The sequence below is a fragment of the Oncorhynchus nerka genome, unplaced genomic scaffold (assembly GCF_034236695.1).
Source record: "Oncorhynchus nerka isolate Pitt River unplaced genomic scaffold, Oner_Uvic_2.0 unplaced_scaffold_311, whole genome shotgun sequence".
Taxonomy (NCBI): domain Eukaryota; kingdom Metazoa; phylum Chordata; class Actinopteri; order Salmoniformes; family Salmonidae; genus Oncorhynchus; species Oncorhynchus nerka.
Genome location: NW_027040492.1, coordinates 537583 through 545906, shown reverse-complemented (window position 1 = coordinate 545906; position 8324 = coordinate 537583). Strand labels below are relative to the sequence as shown.

The following is an 8324-nucleotide window of genomic DNA, read 5'->3' as shown; positions in this document are numbered from 1 at the left end:
CTGGTTATGAGTGTAGTGTTAGATGGTATTTATTAATACTGGTTGTGAGTGTAGTGTTAGATGGTATTTATTAATACTGGTTATGAGTGTAGTGTTAGATGGTATTTATTAATACTGGTTATGAGTGTAGTGTTAGATGGGTATTTATTAATACTGGTTGTGAGTGTAGTGTTAGATGGTATTTATTAATACTGGTTGTGAGTGTAGTGTTAGATGGTAGGGTATTTGCTGTATTCTTTGTTGATTTACTCCAGCCTAGTAGGTGGCAGTAATGCAACATTTATTGGATGCCAACCCGCCGTTAAACCTCAGCATTGTTTTGGAAGAAGAAGAAGAAGAAGAAGAAGAACGTTCCAGCCAATGAAAATGGGAGAAAGTGGTCTCTTCCAGCCAATGAGAAGTTAGCCCGGAACTCTCCTAACGCCTCTCATATTACAGCAGCAAGCATGGGGAAGACTGGAACACCGGGTGGAAAGATCAACAGACCCAAGACAGTAAGTTACACATATAAAACCTAACTTTACTTTGATATTTACACCAGTACGAGATGTAGAAAGGTTACTTCATCATAACCTAGAACCAGAAAGACAGCTCGTTTAATGTTGAAGGTAAAATTACATCCAAGAAGTTCGTGTTAGCAAAACGGCTAACTAGCTAAGCTGCAGTTAGATCACATGGCATTATTTCGTTATGACACATTTCAATGTAAGCTAGCTACAACGTTGTTATTTCTAGTAACACTGCACCAAAAATGTAACATTTTAATTAAGATGTGAATCAATACTGTCTACGTTATGTGTTACCAGCTAGCTAAACCCCCAGAAAGCCTTATGTTGTGATGTATGTTCATCAGGAGCTGGGCAAGAAGCTCTATAAGCGGCGGAGGAATCTGACCCGTGAGAAGAGGAGGAGACACATCAAGGTGGGAGCTGTGGTGGACGAAGGACTCACCACCATCCACCATCTCAGGAAGAGAAAGTAGGTCCTGTTTCCAGACTGTTTGTACTTCATACTGTAAGCCAGTGGTTGTTAACCAGGGGTACCCCTAGGGGATACTTGAAGACTCATGGGACCGGGCGGAGACAAATGTACTTGGTGGTACAGTCATAGATATAATAAAACAGTGGTATATTTATGGGTAGATATTTATGGGTAGATTAACCAACAAAGATGGAGAACAACAAGCATGAGCAAACTGCCTGACCAATGGGCCTGTGTTCTGAATGTGGTTGTCCAGGATCCTGTGTTCTGAATGTGGTTGTCCAAAATCCTGACCAGGTGAAGTGTTGTTGTTGTCCAGGATCCTGACCAGGTGAAGTGTTGTGGTTGTCCAGGATCCTGACCAGGTGACGTGTTGTTGTTGTCCGGGATCCTGACCAGGTGAAATGTTGTTGTCCAGGATCCTGACCAGGTGAAATGTTGTTGTCCAGGATCCTGACCAGGTGAAATGTTGTTGTCCAGGATCCTGACCAGGTGAAGTGTTGTTGTTGTCCAGGATCCTGACCAGGTGAAGTGTTGTTGTTGTCCAGGATCCTGACCAGGTGAAGTGTTGTTGTTGTCCAGGATCCTGACCAGGTGAAGTGTTGTGGTTGTCCAGGATCCTGACCAGGTGAAGTGTTGTGGTTGTCCAGGATCCTGACCAGGTGAAGTGTTGTTGTTGTCCAGGATCCTGACCAGGTGAAGTGTTGTTGTCCAGGATCCTGACCAGGTGAAGTGTTGTTGTCCAGGATCCTGACCAGGTGAAGTGTTGGTTGTCCAGGATCCTGACCAGGTGAGGTGTGTTGTTGTTTCCAGGATCCTGACCAGGTGAAGTGTTGTGGTTGTCCAGGATCCTGACCAGGTGAAGTGTTGTGGTTGTCCAGGATCCTGACCAGGTGTTGGTGTCCAGATCCTGACCAGGTGAAGTTTGTTGCCAGGATCTGACCAGGTGAAGTGTTGTTGTCCAGGATCCTGACCAGGTGAAGTGTTGTGGTTGTTTTGAGTCCTGGGGTGTATGGTAGTAGTACCCAGGTGAGGTGTTGTGGTTGTTTTGAGTCCTAAGTCCTAGGGTGTATGGTAGTAGTACCCAGGTGAAGTGTTGTGGTTGTTTTGAGTCTAAGTCCAGAGCCAACATCATGGTAGTAGTAAAGGTCTTTGTTGCTGTGGTCTGATTGAGCTTGTTGAGCTGCTGTGGTCTGATTGGCTTGTTGAGCTTTGTGTTTGTTCAGCTTCAGAGCCATCATCATTGCCATGTTTCAGTCTGAAAGTGATGTTGTTGTTTGTCGTCCCTGATCAGCCCCAGAGCCAACATCACTCTGTAGTCTGAAAGGGATGTTGTTGTTTGTCGTCCCTGATCAGCCCCAGAGCCAACATCACTCTGTAGTCTGAAAGGGATGTTGTTGTTGTTTGTCGTCTCTGATCAGCTCCAGAGCCAACATCACTCTGTAGTCTGAAAGGGATGTTGTTGTTTGTCGTCCCTGATCAGCTCCAGAGCCAACATCACTCTGTAGTCTGAAAGGGATGTTGTTGTTTGTCGTCCCTGATCAGCTCCAGAGCCAACATCACTCTGTAGTCTGAAAGGGATGTTGTTGTTTGTCGTCCCTGATCAGCTCCAGCCCCAGAGCCAACATCACTCTGTCTGGGAAGAAGTGAAGTTGCTCAAACAGCTGCAACATATGAAAGCAGAGAAGGCCGCATGGAAGGTAAGAAGTGAATAACTATACATTTTTAAACTGGGTTGTTGAATCACATTTCCTCTGAGTTGTTTGTCGTATCCACTTCAGAAAGGATAAACTCTCCACCTGTCAATCAGAGCAGCTGACTTTAGTCACCCTCAATGTATAACAGCTGACTTTAGTCACCCTCAATGTATAGTAGCTGACTTTAGTCACCCTCAATGTATAACAGCTGACTTTAGTCACCCTCAATGTATAACAGCTGACTTTAGTCAACCTCAATGTATAGTAGCTGACTTTAGTCACCCTCAATGTATAGTAGCTGACTTTAGTCACCCTCAATGTATAGTAGCGGACTTTAGCCCTCAATGTATAGTAGCGGACTTTAGTCATCCTCAATGTATAGTAGCTGACTTTAGTCACCCTCAATGTATAGTAGCTGACTTTAGTCACCCCTCACAATGTAGAGTAGCTGACTTTAGTCACCCCTCATAATGTAGAGCAGCTGACTTTAGTCACCCCTCACAATGTAGAGTAGCTGACTTTAGTCACCCTCACAATGTAGAGTACTGACTTTAGTCACACAACGTAGAGTAGCTGAGTTTAGTCACCCCTCACAATGTAGAGTAGCTGAGTTTAGTCACTTCAGAATGTAGAGTAGCTGACTTTAGTCACCCTCATAATGTAGAGTAGCTGACTTTAGTCACCCTCAATGTATAACAGCTGACTTTAGTCACCCCTCATAATGTAGAGTAGCTGACTTTAGTCACCCCTCATAATGTAGAGTAGCTGACTTTAGTCACCCCTCATAATGTAGAACAGCTGACTTTAGTCACTCAATGTAGAGTAGCTGACTTTAGTCACCCTCAATGTAGAGACTTTAGCTGACTTTAGTCACCCCTCAATGTATAGTGACTTTAGCTGATGTTTAGCTCAGTCCCCTCACAATGTAGAGTAGCTGAGTTTAGTCACCCTCAATGTAGAGTAGCTGACTTTAGTCACCCCTCAATGTAGAGTAGCTGACTTTAGTCACCCTCAATGTAGAGTAGCTGACTTTAGTCACCCTCATAATGTAGAGTAGCTGACTTTAGTCACCCTCATAATGTAGAGTAGCTGACTTTAGTCACCCCTCACAATGTAGAGTAGCTGACTTTAGTCACCCCTCACAATGTAGAGTAGCTGACTTTAGTCACCCCTCACAACGTAGAGTAGCTGAGTTTAGTCACCCCTCACAATGTAGAGTAGCTGAGTTTAGTCACCCTCAATGTAGAGTAGCTGACTTTAGTCACCCTCATAATGTAGTAGCTGACTTTAGTCACCCTCTGAGTAGCTGACTTTAGTCACCCCTCATAATGTAGAGTAGCTGAGTTTAGTCACCCCTCATAATGTAGAGTAGCTGACTTTAGTCACCCCTCATAATGTAGAGTAGCTGACTTTAGTCACCCCTCAATGTAGAGTAGCTGACTTTAGTCACCCCTCAATGTATAGTAGCGGACTTTAGTCACCCCTCAATGTATAGTAGCGGACTTTAGTCACCCCTCAAAGTATAGTAGCTGACTTTAGTCACCCCTCGATGTATAGTAGCTGACTTTAGTCACCCCTCACAATGTAGAGTAGCTGAGTTTAGTCACCCCTCACAATGTAGAGTAGCTGAGTTTAGTCACCCTCATAATGTAGAGTAGCTGACTTTAGTCACCTCATAATGTAGAGTAGCTGACTTTAGTCACCCTCATATTGTAGAGTAGCTGACTTTAGTCACCCTCACAATGTAGAGTAGCTGACTTTAGTCACCCCTCATATTGTAGAGTAGCTGACTTTAGTCACCCTCATAATGTAGAGTAGCTGACTTTAGTCACCCCTCATAATGTAGAGTAGCTGACTTTAGTCACCCCTCATAATGTAGAGTAGCTGACTTTAGTCACCCTCATAATGTAGAGTAGCTGACTTTAGTCACCCTCATAATGTAGAGTAGCTGACTTTAGTCACCCCTCATAATGTAGAGTAGCTGACTTTAGTCACCCCTCATAATGTAGAGTAGCTGACTTTAGTCACCCCTCATAATGTATAGTAGCTGACTTTAGTCACCCTCAATGTATAGTAGCGGACTTTAGTCACCCCTCAATGTATAGTAGCTGACTTTAGTCACCCCTCGATGTATAGTAGCTGACTTTAGTCACCCTCACAATGTAGAGTAGCTGAGTTTAGTCACCCTCACAATGTAGAGTAGCTGAGTTTAGTCACCCTCATAATGTAGAGTAGCTGACTTTAGTCACCCCTCATAATGTAGAGTAGCTGACTTTAGTCACCCTCATAATGTAGAGTAGCTGACTTTAGTCACCCCTCATATTGTAGAGTAGCTGACTTTAGTCACCCCTCATAATGTAGAGTAGCTGACTTTAGTCACCCCTCATAATGTAGAGTAGCTGACTTTAGTCACCCTCATAATGTAGAGTAGCTGACTTTAGTCACCCTCATATTGTAGGTAGCTGACTTTAGTCACCCTCACAATGTAGAGTAGCTGACTTTAGTCACCCCTCATATTGTTAGCTGACTTTAGTCCCCTCATAATGTAGGAGCTGACTTTAGTCACCCCTCACATTGTAGAACTGATGTTCACAGATGGCGTTTCATCATTCTTCTCCTTTAGGGGAACGGGGTAGTGTACCTAATAAACTGGCCTGTTAGCTGGCACCATTCTTCTCCTTTAGGGGAACGGGGTAGTGTACCTAATAAACTGGCCTGTTAGCTGGCACCATTCTTCTCCTTTAGGGGAACGGGGTAGTGTACCTAATAAACTGGCCTGTTAGCTGGCACCATTCTTCTCCTTTAGGGAACGGGGTAGTGTACCTAATAAACTGGCCTGTTAGCTGGCACCATTCTTCTCCTTTAGGGGAACGGGTAGTGTACCTAATAAACTGGCCTGTTAGCTGGCACCATTCTTCTCCTTTAGGGGAACGGGGTAGTGTACCTAATAAACTGGCCTGTTAGCTGGCACCATTCTTCTCCTTTAGGGGAACGGGTAGTGTACCTAATAAACTGGCCTGTGTATAGGCTATATATATATATCTCTCTCTGTGTGCAGCATCTGAGGTCTGTCTCTCTTTCTCCCTCCTTAGTTGAGGCAGCAACAAAGACTAAGGCGTTGGCAGCACCAAAGAAGGCAGCAGCACCAAAGAAGGCAGCAGCACCAAAGGCAGCAGCACAACAAAGGCAGCCAGCAGCCAGACCAGAAAGGGGGTGTGTCCCAGGGGGATGTGGACATGGCAGATGTGGAATGAGAAGAGGATGAGAGACTGTTCTGTTGGCCCCATGCCAAGGCCAGACCAGGCTGGCCCATATTCAGACCAGACCACATATTCAGACCAGGCCCCATATTCAGACCAGGCCCCATGCCATATTCAGACCAGGCCCCATATTCAGACCAGGCCCCATATTCAGACCAGGCCCCATATTCAGACCGGGCCCCTGGATCAGTTTTAGCCTTTTAGACCTAATGAATATGATTACATGGACAGGGGAGGCCTGATCCTGGATCAGTTTTAGCCTTTTAGACCTAATGAATATGATTACATGGACAGGGGGAGGCCTGATCCTGGATCAGTTTTAGCCTTTTAGACCTAATGAATATGATTACATGGACAGGGGGAGGCCTGATCCTGGATCAGTTTTAGCCTTTTAGACCTAATGAATATGATTACATGGACAGGGGAGGCCTGATCCTGAGCCAGAGAGCCTTGTGTTTGTGTATCTGAATGCCGTCATTGTAAATAAGAATTTGTTCTTAACTGACTTGCCTAGTTTAAATAAAATTAAAAAACAGACCGAATGGGGAATTGTTTTTTTTCATACCTGTAGGTAAACCAAGGTGACCTGTTCATACCTGTAGATAAACCAAGGTGACCTGTTCATACCTGTAGATAAACCAAGGTGACCTGTTCATACCTGTAGATAAACCAAGGTGACCTGTTCATACCTGTAGATAAACCAAGGTGACCTGTTCATACCTGTAGGTAAACCAAGGTGACCTGTTCATACCTGTAGATAAACCAAGGTGATGTGTTCATACCTGTTCATAAACCAAGGTGATGTGTTCATACCTGTTCATACCTACACAGACAGGACAGTAGTAGTAGTGCACTATATAGTAGTAGTAGTGCACTATATAGTAGTAGTAGTGCACTATATAGTAGTAGTAGTGCACTATACAGTAGTAGTAGTGCACTATACAGTAGTAGTAGTGCACTATATAGTAGTAGTAGTGCACTATACAGTAGTAGTAGTGCACTATATAGTAGTAGTAGTGCACTATACAGTAGTAGTGCACTATATAGTAGTAGTAGTGCACTATATAGTAGTAGTAGTGCACTATATAGTAGTAGTAGTGCACTATACAGTAGTAGTAGTGCACTATATAGTAGTAGTGCACTATATAGTAGTAGTAGTGCACTATACAGTAGTAATACTGCACTATGTAGTACTAGTAGTGCACAATACAGTAGTAGTAGTGCACTATACAGTAGTAGTAGTGCACTATATAGTAGTAGTAGTGCACTATACAGTAGTAGTAGTGCACTATATAGTAGTAGTAGTAGTGCACTATACAGTAGTAGTAGTGCACTATATAGTAGTAGTAGTGCACTATATAGTAGTAGTGCACTATATAGTAGTAGTAGTGCACTATATAGTAGTAGTAGTGCACTATACAGTAGTAGTAGTGCACTATATAGTAGTAGTAGTGCACTATATAGTAGTAGTAGTGCACTATATAGTAGTAGTAGTGCACTATGTAGTAGTAGTAGTGCACTATGTAGTAGTAGTAGTGCACTATATAGTAGTAGTAGTGCACTATACAGTAGTAGTAGTGCACTATACAGTAGTAGTGCACCATATAGCAGTAGTAGCACTATATAGTAGTAGTAGTGCACTATATAGTAGTAGTAGTGCACTATGTAGTAGTAGTAGTGCACTATAGTAGTAGTAGTGCACTATGTAGTAGTAGTAGTGCACTATAGCAGTAGTAGTAGTGCACTATATAGTAGTAGTGCACCATACAGTAGTAGTGCACTATATAGTAGTAGTAGTGCACTATAGTAGTAGTAGTGCACTATATAGTAGTAGTAGTGCATATAGTAGTAGTAGTGCACTACAGTAGTAGTAGTGCACTATACAGTAGTAGTAGTGCACTATATAGTAGTAGTAGTGCACTATATAGTAGTAGTAGTGCACTATACAGTAGTAGTAGTGCACTATGCACTATAGTAGTAGTAGTGCACTATATAGTAGTAGTAGTGCACTATATAGTAGTAGTAGTGCACTATACAGTAGTAGTAGTGCACTATACAGTAGTAGTAGTGCACTATACAGTAGTAGTAGTGCACTATATAGCAGTAGTAGTGCACTATATAGTAGTAGTAGTGCACTATACAGTAGTAGTAGTGCACTATACAGTAGTAGTGCACTATATAGTAGTAGTAGTGCACTATACAGTAGTAGTAGTGCACTATATAGTAGTAGTAGTGCACTATATAGTAGTAGTAGTGCACTATACAGTAGTAGTAGTGCACTATACAGTAGTAGTGTGCACTATATAGTAGTAGTAGTGCACTATATAGTAGTAGTAGTGCACTATATAGTAGTAGTAGTGCACTATATAGTAGTAGTAGTAGTAGT

At 42.9% G+C, this 8324-nt stretch overlaps 2 long non-coding RNA genes across 2 annotated transcripts; both read left to right on the top strand.

Annotated features, from left to right (window-relative positions):
- The first annotated feature begins 386 nt into the window (after positions 1–386).
- On the top strand, positions 387–2633 carry LOC135571286 (uncharacterized). The gene is made up of 3 exons (XR_010463704.1): positions 387–494; positions 854–978; positions 2589–2633. It is a non-coding gene; the product is annotated as an uncharacterized LOC135571286 (long non-coding RNA).
- A 3253-nt stretch (positions 2634–5886) lies between these two features.
- On the top strand, positions 5887–6475 carry LOC135571277 (uncharacterized). The gene is made up of 2 exons (XR_010463701.1): positions 5887–5981; positions 6080–6475. It is a non-coding gene; the product is annotated as an uncharacterized LOC135571277 (long non-coding RNA).
- Positions 6476–8324: the final 1849 nt, after the last annotated feature.